The 20,527-nt window shown below is 43.1% G+C and overlaps 1 protein-coding gene across 1 annotated transcript in view; it reads right to left on the bottom strand.

Moving 5' to 3' along the window:
* Positions 1-19,772, bottom strand: part of LOC117539708 (leucine-rich repeat and fibronectin type-III domain-containing protein 2) — a 202,850-nt gene extending 183,078 nt beyond the window's left edge. The window contains exon 1 of the mRNA XM_034205972.1: positions 19,386-19,772. The gene's annotated coding sequence lies outside the window, so the exon portion shown is untranslated. The remainder of the gene's footprint in view (positions 1-19,385) is intronic.
* Positions 19,773-20,527: the final 755 nt, after the last annotated feature.

A 20,527-nucleotide genomic window follows, 5' to 3' on the forward strand; every position in this document is an offset into this window, starting at 1 on the left:
GATTCCTGAAATGTGTTAAAATATGTGCATATTTAATGAGATAATGAATAATTTGCATATTTAAACATGCTATTTCAGAAAACTTGTAATACATAACACAATTGCCTTATTGTAAGTAATTAACTGGATACATTTCTAGCTGATACCTTTAAGTTAAAAAAATTACCCTATTCACCTGGGGTGTCTCGCCTTAATAATGTCTGCTGCATTTATTTGGTCAATTTAAACGGTAAGTAACGTTATTATGTCAGGTGCGTGTGACCTGTGACGCTGTGTGTTCGTCATCTGCAAGGTGCTTACACAGCAGTCAGTGATGGACATCAGCAAATGGTTAAAACAACCAGCCCTAATCGCCAGCAGTAACACTGCATCTACTGCAGGTAATAACAGTTCAGATCATGGGGACATTACGTTACTCGTGGACACTGACGCCCGACTCGCCGGCTTAGTCCGCCTCGCCCACGGAGGCGGAGCAGCCGCAGCCGTCTTCGTTGCCCCAAACACCGCCACCCCTCAGCGGCCCGCAAGTGCCAGAGGACCTCGGCAAAACAGAGCCCGCCCAGGTATATTTAAAAAAGTACCCAACTCGCCTGTACAGTGGGGTAATCAGAATACCTTTATTAGTCCCACAGAGGGGAAATTTGCAGTGTTACAGCAGGAAAGAGCCACAGACAGCTTAGTGTTGCATATCTTAAATGCGTTAAAAAAGTACTAAGTTATAATATAATAAACAAACAACACAACAATATGTTAAAAAAGTACTAAGTTATAATATAATAAACAATATGCTAAAAAAGATAAAAACAAAAAAAAGTTACATAATTAAGGCACTCATTTTGCAGCTCATGGTTTCAAAACAGAGATTGGCTGGAATATTCATGTAAAAAAGATGCCATCTTCTGCCATGCATGTAGACATTTCGGTTCAAGTAAGTCAGATGCCTTCACCACAACTGGCTACATCAACTGGCGCCATGCTCTTATAGGCTGCTACGTGATAAGGGACTGGGAAGGCATGAATCAAGCAAAGAGCACATAGATCCATAGATCTCTTAATGTTGCTCTCAAAGTGCACCAGATTGATGCTTTTAACTTAAATATTTTTAAAAAAAATCTTCCCGGGGGAGCATGCCCCCGGACCCCCTAGAGGAGGTGAGGACTGCCCTAGAGGGTGTTAGGTACACTCCCCACTTATAAAAATAGCACTTTACCACTGCACCCTCTCTAATATCAGATGCACCCTGAGTCATTTTGTTCTGGAACCGGGCCTGGTCAGGAGGCAACAACGGAAAAAGAGGCCTGTTCTCTCAAAACGGCATACTTTCTTTTTTAAAACTCTCTGCTTGTTTCTCGACTAGCTGGTTAATAATTTAAATACATTAAAATATGAATGTATTTACATACATTCTGAATTTTGTCAAGCCATTGAATTGCCACTAAAAGTTGTTTAAAAGTCCACTTATCCAAATCCAAAAATATGAAAGGTTCACAGTTTCCGTAGGTTTCCCCTTTAGTAAAGTTTGGCACAATATCTATGTGGTAAGGTTAAGGAAAAACATTATGTTGTGGTTTTAAATGGGTATAATTAAGTGTGCCATCCATCCATCCATCCATCTTCTCCCGCTTATCTGTGGTCGGGTCGCGGGGGTAGCAGTTCCAGCAGAGAGCCCCAAACATTATTTTCCCTGGCGACATCAACCAGCTCTGACTGGGGGATCCCAAGGCGCTCCCAGGCCAGCGAAGAGATATAATCCCTCCACCTGGTCCTAGGTCTACCCCTTGGTCTCTTCCCAGCTGGATGTGCCTGGAACACCTCCCTAGGGAGGCGCCCAGGTGGCATCCTAACTAGGTGCCCGAACCACCTCAACTGGCTCCTTTCGACGCGAAGGAGGAGCGGCTCAACTCCGAGCGGCTCAACTCCGAGTCCCTCCCTGATGACCGAACTTCTCACCTTATCCCTAAGGGAGACACCAGCCACCCTGCGGAGAAAACCCATCTCGGCCGCTTGTATCCGCGATCTCGTTCTTTCGGTCATGACCCATCCTTCATGACCATAGGTGAGGGTGGGAACAAAAATGGCCCGGTAGACAGAGAGCTTTGCCTTCTGGCTCAGCTCCCTTTTCGTCACAACGGTGCGGTAAAGCGACTGCAGTACCGCTCCCGCTGCTCCGATTCTCCGGCCCATCTCACGCTCCATTGTTCCCTCACTCGAGAACAAGACCCCGAGATACTTGAACTCCTTCACTTGGGGTAAGGACTCATTCCCTACTTGGAGTGAACAGTCCATCGGTTTCCTGCTGAGAACCATGGCCTCAGATTTGGAGGTGCTGATCCTCATCCCAGCCGCTTCACACTCGGTTGCGAACCGATCCAGTGAGTGCTGAAGGTCGCAGACCGATGAAGCCATTATAACCACATCATCTGCAAAAAGCAGTGGTGCAATCCTTAGTCCACCGAACTGCAGACCCCCTCCCCCATGACTACGCCTCGAAATCCGATCCATGTATATTACAAACAGGATTGGTGACAAAGCGCAGCCCTGGCGGAGGCCAACCCTCACCGGAAATGGGTCCGACTTACTGCCGAGGACCCGGACACAGCTCTCGCTTTGGGAGTACAGAGATTGGATGGCCCTGAGTAGAGACCCCCTCACCCCATACTCCCGCAGCACCTCCCACAGTAACTCCCTGGGAACTCGGTCATACGCCTTCTCCAAGTCTACAAAACACATGTAGACCGGATAAGCGTACTCCCAGGCCCCCTCCAGGATCCTTGCGAGAGTAAAAAGCTGATCCGTCGTTCCACGACCAGGACGGAATCCGCATTGTTCCTCCTCAATCTGAGGTTCGACAATCGGCCTGACCCTCCTTTCGAGTACCTTAGAGTAAACTTTCCCGGGGAGGCTGAGTAGTGTGATGACTCTGTAATTGGCACACACCCTCTGATCCCCCTTTTTAAAAAGGGGAACCACCACCCCGGTCTGCCACTCCTTCGGTACTGTTTCCGACTTCCACGCAACGTTGATGAGACGTGTCAACCATGACAGTCCCTCAACACCCAGAGCCTTCAGCATTTCCGGGCGGATCTCATCCACCCCCGGGGCTTTGCCACTGTGGAGTTGTTTGACGACCTCAGTGACCTCCCCCCGGGAGATTGGTGTTGATCCCCCGTCATACTCCAGCTCTGCCTCTAACATAGAGGGCAGAGTTGTCGGGTTCAGGAGTTCCTCAAAGTGTTCCTTCCAACGCCCTAACACTCCATCAGTTGAGGTCAACAACGTCCCATCCTTACTGTACACAGCTTGGATGGTTCCCTGCTTCCCCCTCCTGAGGTGTCGGACAGTTTTCCAGAACAACTTTGGTGCCGCCCGAAAGTCCTTCTCCATGTCTTCTCCGAACTTCTCCCACACCCGCTGCTTTGCCTCGGCCACGGATGAGGCTGCTGCCCTTCGGGCCTGTCGGTACCTTGCAACTGCCTCGGGAGTCCCCCGGGATAACAAATCCCTGAAGGCCTCCTTCTTCAGTCGGACGGCTTCCCTGACCACCGGTGTCCACCAGGAGGTTCGAGGGTTACCGCCCCTTGAGGCACCTAGGACCTTGAGACCACAGCTCCCCGCTAAGGCTTCGGCAATAGAGGCTTTGAACACCGACCACTCTGGTTCCATGTCCCCAACCTCCACAGGAATGCCCGAAAAGCTCCGCCGGAGGTGTGAGTTGAAGGCCTCCTGAACTTGGGCCTCCTCCAGACGTTCCCAGTTCACCCGAACTACACGTTTGGGCTTACCAGGTCTATCCAGAGGCTTCCCCCGCCACTCGACCCAACTCACCACCAGATGGTGATCAGTTGACAACTCCGCCCCTCTCTTTACCCGAGTGTCCAAAACATACGGCCTCAGGTCCGATGATACGATAACGAAATTGATCATGGACCTTCTGCCTAGGGTGCTCTGGTACCACGTACACTTATGAGCATCCTTATGTTCGAACATGGTGTTTGTTATGGCCAATCCATGACTAGCACAGAAGTCCAGTAACAAACCACCACTCTTGTTCAGATCAGGGGGGCCGTTCCTCCCAATCACGCCCCTCCAAGTGTCTCCATCATTGCCCACATGTGCGTTGAAGTCTCCCAGCAAGATTAAAGAGTCCCCTTCAGGAGCCCCATACAGGACTCTTTCCAGGGTCTCCAAGAAGGCCGTATACTCTGAACTGCTGTTGGGTGCATAAGCACACACAACAGTCAGAGTTTTCCCCCCCATAACCCGCAGGCGTAGGGAGGCGACCCTCTCGTCCACTGGGGTAAACTCCAGCAACGAAGCACCTAACCGGGGACTTGTGAGTATCCCCACACCCGCCCGGTGCCTCACACCTTGAGCAACTCCGGAGAAGAATAGAGTCCAACCCCTATCCAGAAGTAAGGTTCCAGAGCCGACGCTGTGCATAGAGGTGAGCCCAACCAGATCCAACTGGTAACGCTCCACCTCCCGCACAAGCTCCGGCTCCTTCCCCCCCAGAGAGGTGACGTTCCACGTCCCCAAAGCCAGCTTCTGTCGCCCGGGTCTGGTCCGTCGAGACCCTCCGCTTTCACTGCCACCCTTCTGGCAGCGCACCCGACCCCATCGCTGTTTCCCGTAGGTGGTGGGCCTAGGTTTATTAAGGTTAAGGTTGTTATACCACTATTTCACTTGGCGTATGCTTTGTCAGTTAAAATTACTTAATATTATACTATTGGTTTCACACGTACGTGAACTCTGGTCTTCTAAGTAATATGCCTCTGACTGTCCAATTTTTTTTTTTTTACCCATCCTAGTGTTAGGAGCAGTGGGCTGCCATTATGTACAGTGCCCGGGGAGCAGTGTAGGGAACGGTGTCTTGCTCAGGGACACCTCGGTAGCACTTTCAAGTGAACTTCCGGTCTGGTTCCCAAGCCAAATCTCTATAGACTTCGCCTACACCGCCATTCCATCCACCATACCCTAAGGAAAGTTTGATGGTCTCATTCTACCTCCTGGACTTCCTCCATTGTGTCCATCATAATGACACAGGTGAAGCAACAGTACAAATTGAGGATAACAACATCCTGAACCTAAGGCGTAGCAGACACCTTCTAAACCAAAAAAAAACTGATATTGGCGATTAAAATGGCCTTATGTCATTCAATGCGGATGATAATTATATACATGAACAAGTGCAATCTTTGAAGAGCCAAGTGAAACCTCAATACAGTAGTTTCTTATTTCTCAGGGAGAAATTAGAGCTGGAGACAGTAAGAGTGGCAGAGGAGAGAGTATATCAGTGGACCCCACCAATCATTATAAACAGCTCATCGTCTTCATTTGCATTTTAAATGTACTATCTTGGAGATGTTTAAGATGACAGTAACAAAACCGATTGAAGTGGAACTGTTTGTTTACAGGCTGTCGGATAAACTCCATTTTAGTTTTCAAGGGAAACCGTTTTTGATGTAAAAGAGGCCAAATGTTGTTGTGCTGCATAAATTATATATGTTTGACAGTCTTTCATGAGTCCAGAAATGTTTTATTATTTGTATATCTGTTTTAAGCCCATTTCCAACTCCAACATGATGTGATGAGATTTGTATAAAACTGAGTCATAGCAAACTGCAATCTCCACTTCTGAAAAGTCAAGCAATTGCAGGAGGGTTTTACACTTTTTGGACTGTTTGCAAAAAAAATCTGATTGTTTAGAACTCAATGAGAAAATAACCCTTCTTTTAACTAGAATTATCACCTCAATAGGCATTTTCCTAAATAGGTTGCTGTCTCAATCGCCAGTTTCAAGTCTTTTTCAATACTGCAACATTTTGTAAACTATGGTCCGATTTAGAGAAAAAAGACAATAGATGCTACCACCACGTTGTCCGTGTTTTCATACAAGAACTTTAACCGTCGTACAGTATAATTGAACTTCATAAAAATGACTTGTTCAGTGTTCAGTATAATAAGCCCCGCCCCCTTTTGGTTCTAAAAAAACAAAGATGGCCGCGGCAAACATTGAAAACGGCAAGAGTCGTAATGGCTAACTCAACTGAACCAATTGGTAACAACACACAGTCAACTTCCACTTCTTATGAATGTTCTATTGTCAAAAGCATCAGCAACATTTAAACAAAATGTCACACCCATGTTTTGGTCCATTCCAACTGGGAAGTGACCTTTCGGAATAAAGGTATAAAACACTACAATGGGGAGCACCAGAGATGTTGCAAAAACATCACAGCAAGGATCTCCGATGGCAGATATTGACTCTGTGTGGCCACAACATGTCAGGAGCTTAAATACTGTGAACTACGACCACTCTTAAACTGCTACCTTCAAAGAAGTTTACGATTAACCAAATAATTTTGTTAACATTATCTTTCCGATCACTTTGTGCGAGGTCCTGTCTGCTTCTTTTTACTTCTATTCAGCACCCACTTCATACAAGCAGCAAATTGAGGCTTTGTTGCCACTGTTGACATCTAAAGGACACTATGCTGGGGGATTATATTATGGGCTCAACGCCTGTGGCTGTGTGTCTTTTTTTTCTGTTTACCCTTCACCAGCAGAGAGAAAAGCATAAATACTGAGATATTGTTTTTTATTTTTGGCACAGATCGTGGATTGGGAGCAAAATTCAACAACTCAATTGACGATAGCAATTCAAAGGCACCACTGCATACTGTGCGCACTAGTTGTTGGCCCGTTGGATGGGATTAGCAGGGCATTCTACAAACACTCAGCACCCCCCACTCAACGATGTTTGCTGTGGCTTGATTTTGTTTCTTTACAGTTGCAGTTTTCACCTGCTGTTTTGTGTTGTAGTGCACAAAATGATCATCAGAGGCACACAGCGCTACATCTTATTGCACTCATCAGAATGTTCTATTTTTGGCAGTTTTCCCATGAATCCGAGGAGATGCATGCTAGCACCTTATTATAGCTAATTACACCATCATCACACCACTTCAAGCAATCATGTGGAACACAACCCATGCAGTGCAACACAAATCGTGGTTACAGTTAAATGGACGGGTGCCACCAAAACAACTGCATTCACTCTATAGGAACAATATGGAATAATACCTGGGATAAAGTTAGGATAAGACATCAACTTTTGTATCTCTTTGATGTACCTGCGTGGAAACATGTACTGCATGCTTTTTTTTTAATACCAGCAAGGCTGCTGAACTGCCATTCATTTTGTCGAAATAACCATCCGCTGACATTCACTGATTCATCAACAAAAAGTATTTACAAAAAAAACAAGTAAAACCTGAACATGATAAAAAGAAAAAGACAACAAAAAAAAACATCCATACAAGTAAATACACAAATTAATGAAATAATAAAATAAGTCAAAATATTAAATCAGAGGAAGAAACCAGTATGCTAGATTGGGTGTCACAAATAGGGAAAAAAGGGAATACTAATTAGACTATGGACCCTATTTTAAGTGCAGAGATATACATACTGTGGTAGATTTGAAGTATTTTTTCCCCAAATCTCCAACAAATAATCACTTTGTCTTGCAAACATTTTGAAACCTTCCATGAATGGATAGAAACAGCATACTTGTGAGCCATGCAAGAGGACTGTAGAACTCTTAAATGCATCTGCAATTTGCCGGTGGCAGTCATTTGTGAAACGGGACACTGGCACCATTAGCGATCTGCGGGTATATGGTGCCTGAAAATTGCTTTTGTGAAATGGCCCACTGTTATTTTGGTTCATGTACAGCGCAAAGTGCAAAACAGTTTTGTGAGATGGATCGTAGATCGGAGGGTGTGGTGATTACTGTTTTTTTCGATTGCTAACAAGCATCAGCTATTACTCACACTTTTCTAACAGTTTGCATAGAAAAGCTATTCTAACCTCTAAAACGCACCAAAATCTTTCAAAATGTCTCAAAAGAGCTTGTTCTGCACCAATTCTGAGTGAGAAACATACACAGTCTGTGTTATAACAGTTTGAAACGTTTAGCCTTGAAGTTTGGATAACATTTCTCCTAAGTTAGAATGTAAAACAAGAATAATGTCTTTTCACTTAACAATTTTGACAGAAAATTCTTTTTTTAGGGATGAATCCCTAATGACATGCAATGTTTTGGTTATCTGAAATGATTCTCCACAATCATATCTCTGGTCTCATTGCTCGGAAACAGCTGAGCCAATCACAGTCAAGCATGGTAGCTCTACAAAGGATTCTCCAGGAAATTATTCTGTCCACAGCCAGAGGCAGATGGTGTTTTCTGTTCAGTCTATTGAAAATAGAAGAAATAATGAAACCCGTTTGGTGAAGCAGTTTGAATGAAAAATTCAACCCGACACCATGCAGTCTTTATTGTACTGTATTTAACATCATAAATAGTCTCACCATAATATAATTAAAAAGAGGAACACATTGACTTTTTTAATCATAAACATTAAATGTTTCAGCAGTTAGTATCCAAAAATGTCCACATACTTAACAGCTTTATATTATTAAGAAATTAAAGAAAAATGTGTGTCCATCAAACAGCAATGCTACTGCTGAAACTCCCTCTGCAGGGAACCTATATAACACACAACAGGAAAAGGAACACGAAAAAGCACAACATAAGTTACAGACGTATGAGACGTTAATCAGTCTACTGATGCAATAAAGGTGTATTTTGGGTCCTTTCATTAAGCAAACCTTGACAAGGACTACAGCTGAAGTTAGACTTAACCGTCAACCACGATGGAAAGTGTGCGCTTTAACAGCCACGGAGAGTTATATGTTGAAAAACACATTCAAAGTCTAATCCAATGCAATTTCCCTACACTGAATGCCTAATAAACAAGCAAAAGAAAAAGTTGGCGTTCAAAGCCAACGCTTGGGGAACACTGTGTGCATACTGACGGCCGTGCTCACTAACTGATGTAAACTCACCGCTGTGAGACAAGGGAAGCTCTTTGCAAAGGACCCATCAACAGTGCAATCATCGGGGAGGACCCCAAAGGAGCACAGTGAGATTAAAAGACTAGCTATCAATTTATCAAAGATGCTGCTGAGAGGGAACTTCAACTTTAAAGAGAAATTGGGAAATGTTCTGCCTAATGACTTTAATTTATAAGAGAGCATGGACAACTCTGGTGCTGTAATCTTGAGAGCCAATCTTTATGAGCACTTAGTACCCATGTGGTTGTTACTCGTTGATAGCACCAAACTATGTTCATATCTCTAAAGAATTCCAGTCAGAAGAAGCATACCTTCACTCTCAAGGACACAACTTAGCATATGTCAAATGGAGTTTAAGGTGGATTTGAAAAAGATCAAATCAAACACGAAGAGGGAAATATGGCTTTTCCAAAACGTTCAACAGCTTTGCCATGGGAAGACAAAAAGAATATCTAATACTGTACATCGTCGACTTTTTTCATCTCCGGCTGCAGCAGCGTGAAGACGCTCGCCTACGTGTTGACCTTTTGGACGCAGTTCGTGTGACTCTCAGTCTTAACAAGAATTAAATGAATATTAAGCGGGACAAAACCAGCAAACCTTCCTCTAAAAGACTTCTTTATTATCCCTGTTTGTCATCAACTGTGACTCATTGCTTCTGTCTTGTGTTTTTTCTCACTACTTCTTTATTTTGCTCAGGGGCTTAGGAAGATAATCTTTTCCATCCCCTTCTCTAAATTACAGTGGCGACATCCCCAGCAGAGCCTGAATGTTATCGCTCCGCAGCGGCACGAGGAGCTCCACATTAAGTTCTCTGGAGCTAAACAGTTTGTGTTGCCAACCTCGAGGCTTGCCGCACATCAGCGGGTAAGAGGAGCCGGCCCAACGGAACAGTGATAACTTGGGGTTTTTCACAACATAGCGGGGAAAAAGTGAGGATGATTCCCCACAAACTGTGCCGTACTGTAGGAATCCCACTCTTGAAATATGTTTAAATACTCTAAATGTGAAAATGTGTGTTTGTGTTGGAACATGTGTGTGAAGTAATGGAATTATATCAAGTGTGTCCCACTCATAGGTTATACAAATGCAATTCATCATTGTATATTAAAGGCCACCCCAGTTAATTTTAACCCAGAGGCACATACAGCAGAGAATGTATGCATTTTCTTTCTATTTTAATAGAAGGCCGAAGGCACATAGTTGGCATTAAATGGGGGATTTTCAGATTTTCAGACAATTTTAATTTATGAGTCTTTTAGACTCATAAATTAAAATTGTGTGCATATCATTTGAATGTAATATAAAAACGTTCCTTAGAGTACAGCATTTCACAGTTTCCTTTACTTAATTCAAGTAAAATCCCCATAGCCCCCACACATTATTTATAACAATTAAAAGTCTTGCATGAAATGTAGGCCGTGTCTCAATTCAGGGGCTGCACCCTTTGGAGGCTGCATTTGTAGACCGCATACGTCACTTCCGCCGAAAGAAGGCTGTCCCAATTTTTTTAAAAGACAAGACTCTTCCGAATGCAGCCCACGAATGCAGCCTTCTTTTCCCGGATTTGGAGGATACATCTGATGTATCCTTCGCGGCCTACCATATCCCAGGGTGCAATGCGCGCAGGGAAGAGTGAGTTTTTTTCAAATGAAATGGCGGTCCGGTCTCCCCAGCAGAGTGGATTTAAAAGCAGCAGCAAGCGGAGGAATCACTAGTAAATGTGAGTATTGGGTTTTAACTTACTTTAAATGAACTAACGTCACACACGTCAAACCCAAAGGGCATTTAAAAGGTACATTTTTGTTCAATAATACGGATAAATACTTGACTTTGGTGACGCTAACTAGCTAGCTGGACGTACTACACTGTTGGTTCACACTTGTTTTTAATTCAATTCAGAAGTTTACTAAAGTCATACAGAGATCTTGGCTCAGTTATACTTTATATTATATAAATAGACCAAAGTGAAAACATTTAGACCTTATAGCCTACAGTACGGTGGGATTTATAAAATGCTACCCTGACGTGTAGGACATGGTCCTCTTTATTTCATCACCGTTGGTGATCTCCAAAAAATGGTTAAAGTGTAAAAGTAAAGTTTCTGGATCCTTTTCAGCTGAGTTAGCTTGTAAGCTAATTTGCTAGCAGGCCGCTGGAGCATCGCAACCGAACAGCGCGTATCACGTGACGTAAATACGAAGCGCTCCGTAGGATAGACCGTCTCATTTCGTAGGCCGCTCGGTCCAGCCTACCCGGTCTACGTGGGCTGGGCCCTCCGCGGACCGCGTAGGCTGCGTACTCCGAAGGGTGCAGCCCCTGAATTGAGACACGGCCGTTGTACAGTATATTAACTCATTAAAGATGGCCCTTCCATTACCAGCTGCAAAATTAACCTATTAATGCATCAATAATTAAGTCCTATGATATATTAAATACGATTCTGAAACTGGTACTTCTTCCACCTCTGCTGTTGGGTGAGTTTGAAGATAAAAGAGACTTTATTGTCATCCGTCTGTACAGTGCAGCACATAGAGGAGCGCAGCTGGGTGTCTCCTGGTGTAAAACAAGAAGAATGAATGATGCAACAGTCAATGGGAGTAGAGCAACCGTCAGACTACACACGAGGAGCAATCTGTAAAACAAGACACCAAAGCAAGATACAAGCATGTAGTGCAATGCACAGATTGACTATACAAGACAGTGTGAGAAAAACAAGCTAGACTGGACTGGGGGTCCATGGGCAGCAGGGTGTGGAGCAGTCTGACAGCCTGAGGGGAAGAAGCTGTTGCTGAGTCTGGAGGATCTTGCTCGGATGCTCTACTAGCTTTTATGATCCTGAAGGCATCAGCGTTTAGTATAAATATCATGGATAGTGGGGAGGGAATTCCCACTGATGGACTCGGCTGGCTGCACCATCCTCTGTAGGGACGTGCAGTCTAAAGACATTTTTGGACCGGTGGAACTTCATCATAGTTTGAAGCAATGCTGTAGTAAATGTACTCAAGTACTAATTTGATATAATTTTAACTCTACTTGGTATTTCTATTTGAGAAAAGGCCACACAATTAATCCCACAAAGGGAAATGTGTGTATTTTCTACTTATATGTATACACAGTAAAAATACACACATGCCTACACACAAATGCACAAACATGTTTTACAGCACCAGGGAGCAGTTTGGGATTTAATTACTTGCTCAAGGACCCATAGGAAGTGGCAAGCAGTCAGTATATTGAGTCCGATCAGGACTTGAACTGGCGACCCTTTGGTTGGGAAGCCAGACGTTTCAGAGGTAAATAACATACTTTTTAGTCCACTACATTTATTTAACACTGATAATTACTTTTTACATATCACTGGTATCATCATATAATTTGATGCAGTACTGTAATTCTTGTCTACCCAGTATTATACAAATAATCTAAAATTGGCTCCACATTGGCAAACACTACAGTGTAATGTTCTTATGTGTACAGTATTAGAAAAAAAAACTATACTTATAGAATACTGAGAAAAAGTACTTTTGCATAATAAGTACTTTTACTTGCTTGATACATTCTGCCGACAATACTTCAGTACTTTTACTTTAGTTACAAATAGAATCCAGGACTTTAACTTGTATTTAAGTATTTTTCTAAGTTAAGAATTTGAATACTTTTCCAAACACTGGTTCCAAAAACATACTTCTAAGAATTCCCCTTTGTATAGTGTCCACACTGCACAAACTAGGAATGATTGTACTTCTTAGAACCTGTATTTAGGGATTGGGACTCGTGTAGTGCTGCATGGGCCTTCCTCAAGTCAGTCATGATCTCTTCCTTTGTGTTTACGTTGAGATAATCTCTGCTGCTTAGTCTGATGCCAGACACTGACCTACTGACAGGTCAACTGTGTCCTCAGAGGCAGGGAACCATGGAGCCACTACTGTATGTTGCATTGCCAAAAACAAACTGTTGTTGTTGTCCATACGACAAATACAATATTTGAAATGTTTGTAAATCAATACAAAATGTAAAGTATCTTTTGCATGTATTTCATTTTGCAGAAACAACCCCTTTTTAAAATACGTTTTAGGAAAATAGTCTTATCTCCAAAGCGTAATAAAATCAAACCCCTTTTACCATATTTTGAGTATTTTTCAAAAAATGCCCATACAGTATATTTTTGTCCTGTGTGAGACACTAGAAAACACATGACCTCCCATCGGCTGTACTGAACGCTTTGTGAGCAGCAAATACCTGAACGTAGAGGCTTTTATAATGTAAAGGTTAGTTGAAACACTGTAGCTTGAGTGTGCTTGAACTGCTGACTATGATGAATGAGTCTGCCATTAAATGAAGGAAGGGGGGGGGGGGCACTTTATTCTGAAGTGCAACAACAACCATAGAATTCATGTGGGAGCAGAGAAAAGGGTGACAGCAAAAATAAGACTGGTCGCTCTCAGCGCTTACCAGCCAAACATAGATTGGAGAAAAAAGATGAATTGAGCCTTTGTAATTTGACTCGGTACACTTTTCCCTGATGTACCGAAAGTGCTGAGTCTTGATTTTAACAAAGGTTTGCCCCGGACACACTGTCAGCCAAGCTGGTTCCATAATTATTGCTCCAGAAAACATCTTCTGAGGTACATCCATAGCTGCTGCTGTGTATCTAACGGCCACCCACATGGCAGCATGCGTTGCTTCAACGGAGACGCTTCCCATTCACTTTGAATGGGGTGACGTCACGCTTTGCCGAACTGCATTGTGGTTCCGTCGCGTCGCATTACCTCCGTTGCTCGCTTTGAAAGTTGAGAAAAGTTCAACTTTTCAAGTGTCGATGGAAGCGCCAGCCAATCAAATCATATGCCAGTACAAGCTCTAGTCAATCAAACCGCGTGCTTGTGTTTCCGGGGCGGCCAGACACGCCCACCGGCAAGCTTCAACGCACGCTGCCGTGTGGACGTACCGTTAGTACCGGCGGCCATGTTGGTCGGTCAGCAGTGACATCTTAATGTTCTGACTAGTGTTTCACAGAGGAAGGTTGATGTAAACTCCCTGAGATATTTGCTAAAGCCCCAGAGTGGCCTTGGCCTCGGTCTCTGCCGCTCACTTTGATATTCTCCTGAGTCAAGGGGCTTCCTGCTGAGACAAGCAGAGAAATCCACCTCACGACACAGGTATGTGATCTAACGCCAGCCAAAAGTGCTTTCTCTTTTCTGACTTTGTAAGAGGGTTAAGCTGCTACACAAAGGCAAAGGACCTGAGAAAGAGTAGGTTCTCCATTCTCATACATTTAGAGTCTTGCATTGATGTAAAGAGTTATTTCTAAGAACTCGATGTACCATTATTTGAATGAGATAGATTTACATATCAATGGAAGTCAGATGAACAATATGAAGTTTATAAACTAAATATAATGTACATATTTTAATGTTATTGTAGGGTGAATACATGCCATAAAATAGTATATCACCCTTCTAAAATACCATGTTTTTCTACTTTTCAACACGCCCTTAGTAAGGAATTTGCAGACAACTACTGTACATCTTCTTGTGCACTCTAAAACTGTTCACTTTGGTACAAATATAAGCCTAGTTATAATACTGTCTATAAACATTTAAATCACACATTTACTTTTAATAAATCTGCCTGTTGTGTGCTTGGATAAATAATAAATTAGCTGGACCACCAAAGTAGCATTTAGCGTAGCCTCAGAAATGCTTAATAACAAGAGAATATGGCTACTGTTTCAAAATGAAAGAATACTTTTAATAATGGATTTATGCCTCTTTGTAGTATTGCGAACAGCTGTGTTGCCTTTGTTCAAGCTTAAACATGGAATCAATGAGTAAAAGAAACAAACTTCAATTGAGATCACTTGAAGAAAGGCAAGACTTGACCAGATTCACCTGTGTAAATGCATGCCTGGGGAAACCCCTAGTACTTTAGGTTTATTTTGATGATCACACATTTTGCTACATTTCTTCCACCACTGTTTGAATTCATAGTGTTGTTGTGAGATATTGCACATTAAGTGGAAAGCAAACAGTGTATTGAAAAGGCTTGAGGGGATATTCCGTTCCCACTCAGCTGGTGGGAAGCTCCGAGGTCCCACACTGGAGACTAAAGAGGCAGTTTGGCAGAGAACTGCAGCCTTCCTTGAAAGCTACCCATTCCTTTTCATAACATCAATGCTTGAGGCCTTGTTTTTATTATTTAATAGGTTTCAGAACGCATAGCTCATTGGTGCATTGTTGGTATGCAAGCGTCTCTCAGATATCAGAATTTTCAACAAGCATTTGAATGCACCGTCTGGAATTACTTTTCAAAAGTATTGATACTTCCCTTGCATGCATTACCCTGCAAAAACAACCCAAGTTTGACCAAAAGCTACAATTGTTTTAGCTCAAGCAAATTTCAAGTCCAACAGTTTGATTTTATGGTTTATTGATCAAATATGAGAGCAAAACAATGTGTAGTGACTTCAGGAACAAAACAAGTCACTCTGAGCGGCTGAGGTCGGGCCGGGTTGACTTTGTCTGACGCGCATTGATACAAAATGAATGCTAAGATTAAAAAATGCCTCGAACAGAATCTTAATTTAATGAAAATGATAAATGTATTATAACGTGTACATTCATACAACATGTTTGCAGTCAATAGAAAATACAGCGACCCGTTCACCCGCTCTCCCACACACATCTTATATGGGTGATTGTTAATCAGTACCGCACATATTTACGTGACCAAACTCACAATAGGTAATAATATTATAAACAATTACCAAATGCAAAAATATAAACAATAAAAACCTTAGTGAGTTTGTGACCATTTGTGACACAATGGCTGTTAATTAAGTAAGAATGTATTTAGCTAGAGGGGGTTATACATGCCAACAATGTAGGGTTAGGGTAATAAACAAGTTAACCTAAGATAATGTAGTTGTTCTGCCCTGGTTAGAAGAAGAAACAGGCAGAATAAGGAGTTCTCTAGGGCTGCATCTCACAACTATCTAACACAACCCTCAACAGGAGCCGGGGCCCCGTCCTAGCAGCTGATTCCTCTAAACGCTGCATGAAGTGTCATCTTCACTCTGCACATATGCTGCAGTACAGCAGCTGGCCCGTGGTCACCAGGCGCACAAACAAAAGATCAACTCGGTGACAACGGGAGCACTGATTAAATTCATTAGGGAAATGGTTCCCTCTGATGCCGGGCAATTTGAGGTGCAGAAGCACATGGAAATGCCCGGCAGCTGCGCTCCATTCCCAGGAAGCGCTGTGCTGTATATTCATTATTTTACAAATAGATCAAACACATCTGACTGCCTGCATGTTCTCTCCTCCTTGCTTGTGTTTCAGATTTATTTATTTATTTTCCATGCACATAGCTTGTTCTGCTGGTGAGTGAATGGAGCCATGAGGGAGAGTTTTCTGGAAAGGAACCAAGCCCCGGTTTTTCTTCGACTTGGAGACTCATGCAGGGGAAAATTCCACAGAGGGTTTACGGCTAAATCCCAAATTATTTTCCACTTAATTTTTCAGCTTAACTTCAATTGCCTCCAATCAAAGCTATTCCATGCGAATTACATTACATTGCATTTAGCTGACGCTTTTATCCAAAGCGACTTACAACAAGTGCATTCGACCAAGAAGATACAAACTTGAAGAAAACAGAGTCATATAAGTACATCAGGTTTCATAGAGCCAAAACATTTCAAGTGCTACTCAACTGGCTTTAGATAAGCCGGTCCTTTATTAGTATATAAGTGCTTTGTTAGTAATTCTATCGCTCGAGGTGGAGTCGAAAGAGATAAGTTTTCAGTCTGCGCCGGAAGATGTGCAAGCTATCTGCTGTCCTGATGTCAATGGGGAGCTCATTCCACCATCTTGGAGCCAGGACAGCAAACCCACGTGTTTTTGCTGATGGGAACTTGGGTCCCCTTCGCAGCGAGGGCGCAGCGAGTCGTTTGGCTGATGCAGAGCGTAGTGCACGTGCTGGGGTGTACGGTTTAAACATGTCCTGGATGTACGAAGGGCCAGATCCATTCGCAGCATGGTACGCAAGTACCAGTGTCTTGAAGTGGATTCTAGCAGTTACCGGAAGCCAGTGAAGGGAGCGGAGGAGCGGTGTGAGAAATGAATGAGAAATGAAGAGCGATTGATCCCTTCTTTATTATTTCACTGTGTGTGGCGTTTAATAAAACAGTCCTCTGGTTTCCATTCCTCCCACCTCTCGCTTCTCATAATTTCCCTTGCAGGCCCTTTAAGGCAGGCCTCTCCTTAAGGTAGATCTGGCCTACTTCTGAGTGCATCCTCAGCATCCATCTGCCTGTACCCGTAAATTGCGTTTGCTTGCGATCGCAGGTTATCTCATCTGTCAAGACAGGCCTATCAATTTCAGCAAGCATCTCGACAGAAGGCATTAACCCTCAAGCGTCATTCTGGCATCGAGCATTGACAGACAATAACTGCCAGGGATATCAACATATCAGATGGGCACTGCTGACGGTTGTGTTGTGACTGTTAGCGAAGAGAAACTAAATACCACAATAATAATGATTTACATAGCTCGTCCTCGAGTAACAATACGTGATGCTAACAAAACTACTTGCTATGTAGCCAACAACCAACAGGTGATAGCGGTGAAGGATTTAGCTGAAATTAAAAACGATGTTAATTATTTCTAGAGCCAAAAACAGATCAATTTCAATGGCAGTCTTATTTCAAACTCTCAAAATACACACCTCGACAGTGCCCCTTAGTTTCTGATACTGAAGCACTGAGGCTGTCAACTAACTCTTATTGAAAGCCCATCTCCATCAGTATTAGAGTCAGAGCACTACATTCTTAGTAAGCGCAAGAAATTATTCATCACAGATGTGCACTATCAGTGGTGTAACTTTGATTTATAATAGATCTTGTTCAAAACTGTATAGGCCGTGAAAATGTGGTTTTGGAATTATTTTGAGTGACTGGGTCACACTCCGCACAGAATTTTCTTATGTAGAAACGTTTGGATTATTTAATATGATTACTTTATTTGAGATTAGTTTATTTGTGTTTTTGTCAGGTTTGAATTGGGTGTGGCCTTCTCAAAATCATTATATTATCAGGAAATATTTCCCTTAGGAGGTGATAGGAGCCAAAATAGAACAAAAAGAGAGAAAAAACTGGACGTACATTCAACAGGTGGACGAACGATAGTCCAAGTAAATATTCATTTGGCTCTGTTACTGTAAATAAGAAACAGTTTGCTAAAAAGGTCACTAAATAAACTTATAAGACATATGTCAATGCTTCGTTTACAACTTTGATATTCTTCCCCCTAGTGACCAAAAAGGTATTTGCAGGTAATAATTTAAGGAAGTGAAGTCAAATTCATTGGGTGACACCCCATAAGAATAAACTGTGTATCATACTGTAAAGACAAAACTAGAGAGGCTCTTTAATCTTCTTTTAGATGAGCTATTGTTGGTCCATCCACAGACATTGAAGACTTGGCAGTGGGATCCACTCACATAAATTAAACAACAATACGAGGTAAATCCTGTATAGAGTGCTCTTTTCGGTGAGTCAGAACTATTCTGTTTTCAAACACAGTAGAAACTCTTCAGTAAAATGCAGCGCTTTTATCTGAAAGTCTCACCTATTTTCAGACAAATCCTTCACAGAGTGACGCTTTAAGGAGCATAACATAGCAGCCATTCAAAAGTCGATAAATGCCCCATTGTGGATGTCAAAGCCTCCCCTCCTACTTGCAGTTCCATACTTCTCTGCACTGTCCATGGTGCTGAACAGGCTTCTCTACCTCCACACTGCCATGCTAACACTTGCAATCCACAAGAGGGTGGTGAGTACAGCGGGTGGTTGCTTTACACTGCTTCCCATGATGCCTCGAGGCGGCCATCGATCCCTTAACCAGACACACAAATGAAACATTCTATAGGGACTGCTAGTTTAAAAAAAAAATCAGCACATAATATAACCCGATGCTGTCTCACACGCGTGCGCACAAACAACTTAAAATGAGTTTTAATAAAGCTTCTGCGATCACAAGGGAACATTTTGGGAAGAGTAGGCTAATCTCTTCCTCTCCTCCTTTCTCCCTCTCTTTCTCACACACACACCCCTCCAAAGAAACACGCACGTTCATACACACCCTGGATTAGTATGCGTCGGGCACAACTATCCAAGCTCTCTTCTTGATTCCCCTGCAACGCTGCGACCTTTTCCCCACTTATGTACATTTCAAAAATGCAAATAAATAAAATCTTCATAGCACTGTGCATTGTTACTTTCTCCGGATTACCTGTAATTGCAAGATAGAGCAAGCAACGAGTCCATAAACATAGACTACTGTTTGTGCGTTAACAGCAAAATAAAGCTTGTGGAAAGATGTTGCATGTCCAACACATAGAGAAACTACTAGTTTTAAATCTGAGCAGAAACTCTCACCACCCAATAAAGGTTATTCCTTACCTTTAGAGACGGACAAGTATCCATTGTGTGCCACCGCAGGCTCTGCTCGGAGTATTCTCTTTCCCCGGTTCGAGGCTACAGCCGCTCCCTTCCCATTCATCCACTAATTCCAGGAGACGAACTGCGAAACCAGCTGCCGAGCGAGCCACATATCGCTTCTTCTTTCGCACTTCACAATGTGTACGCCCCACCACCACCAGCAGTAAGCAAATGCTCTGAAAAACCTGCGCTTTTTTTTCGCCGGGAGCCAAGCTGCGACGAAGAGCTTCACAGAATATTTGTAGTTTCCCTCCTTCAAGTAAAAATAACTAGCTGGCTGCTGTGAAGGGCTCGTGGATGTATTTCCAGTATGTATTTCTTTAGAGAGGGAGAGACAGTGCTGCTATATGACACAGGCGTTGTTCTATATCCTCTCGGTGCCGTACTTACTTGTCGGGGAAAACACACAATATGTCCCTTGCTTCTCTTTGGAGACTCCTAAAACGCACATCCAAGCCGGGGGGGGGGAAGGGGGGTGAATATCCAAAAAGAAAGTTTGTGTTGTTAATAATTCAGGAGTTGTCCGAGAGAGAGTAGATAGTGAGGTGTGAAGTCTCTGCGCTAGAAAGACTGCAATGGAGCGGCAAATAACCCTAGATGTCACAAACACCATGAGGTATCACTGAGCCCACCGGGGAGAGGAGAGAAGGGGGGGGGGGGGCGCAAGAAGCAGGTCAGCTGGAACTACCGCGCATTTACGCAAACAAACACGGGAGTGATTGTAGCGATGATGATGAGTAAAGGGCCACGTTGGCACGGTCCGCAGCGAGTGCAGGAGATTAAGGACCGACCACGGATTAGTGTGTGCTTAGCGGTGTTTAGCGTTCAGAGCAACAAAGTAGCCTACCAGGGCTGCGGGAAACACTGTCTTCTATTATGTGGCAGGCCATTGGACAGGAAGTTGTTGTGCCATCTGTAAAAACCCCAAAACTGCGCATGCATCCTGTTTGACCTTCAGAAACCAGGAGCTCACTACCTGTCGGAAGACATAGGGACAGCAATTACATGATAATTAATTAGAAGTTATTAAATAGCTATTATTACTTACTGTGCATTAATACTATACTTAAGTTCAATAAAGGGTATTTAAGTAATTCCATGTG

The sequence above is a fragment of the Gymnodraco acuticeps genome, unplaced genomic scaffold (assembly GCF_902827175.1).
Source record: "Gymnodraco acuticeps unplaced genomic scaffold, fGymAcu1.1, whole genome shotgun sequence".
In the NCBI taxonomy this organism is placed as follows: Eukaryota; Metazoa; Chordata; class Actinopteri; order Perciformes; family Bathydraconidae; genus Gymnodraco; species Gymnodraco acuticeps.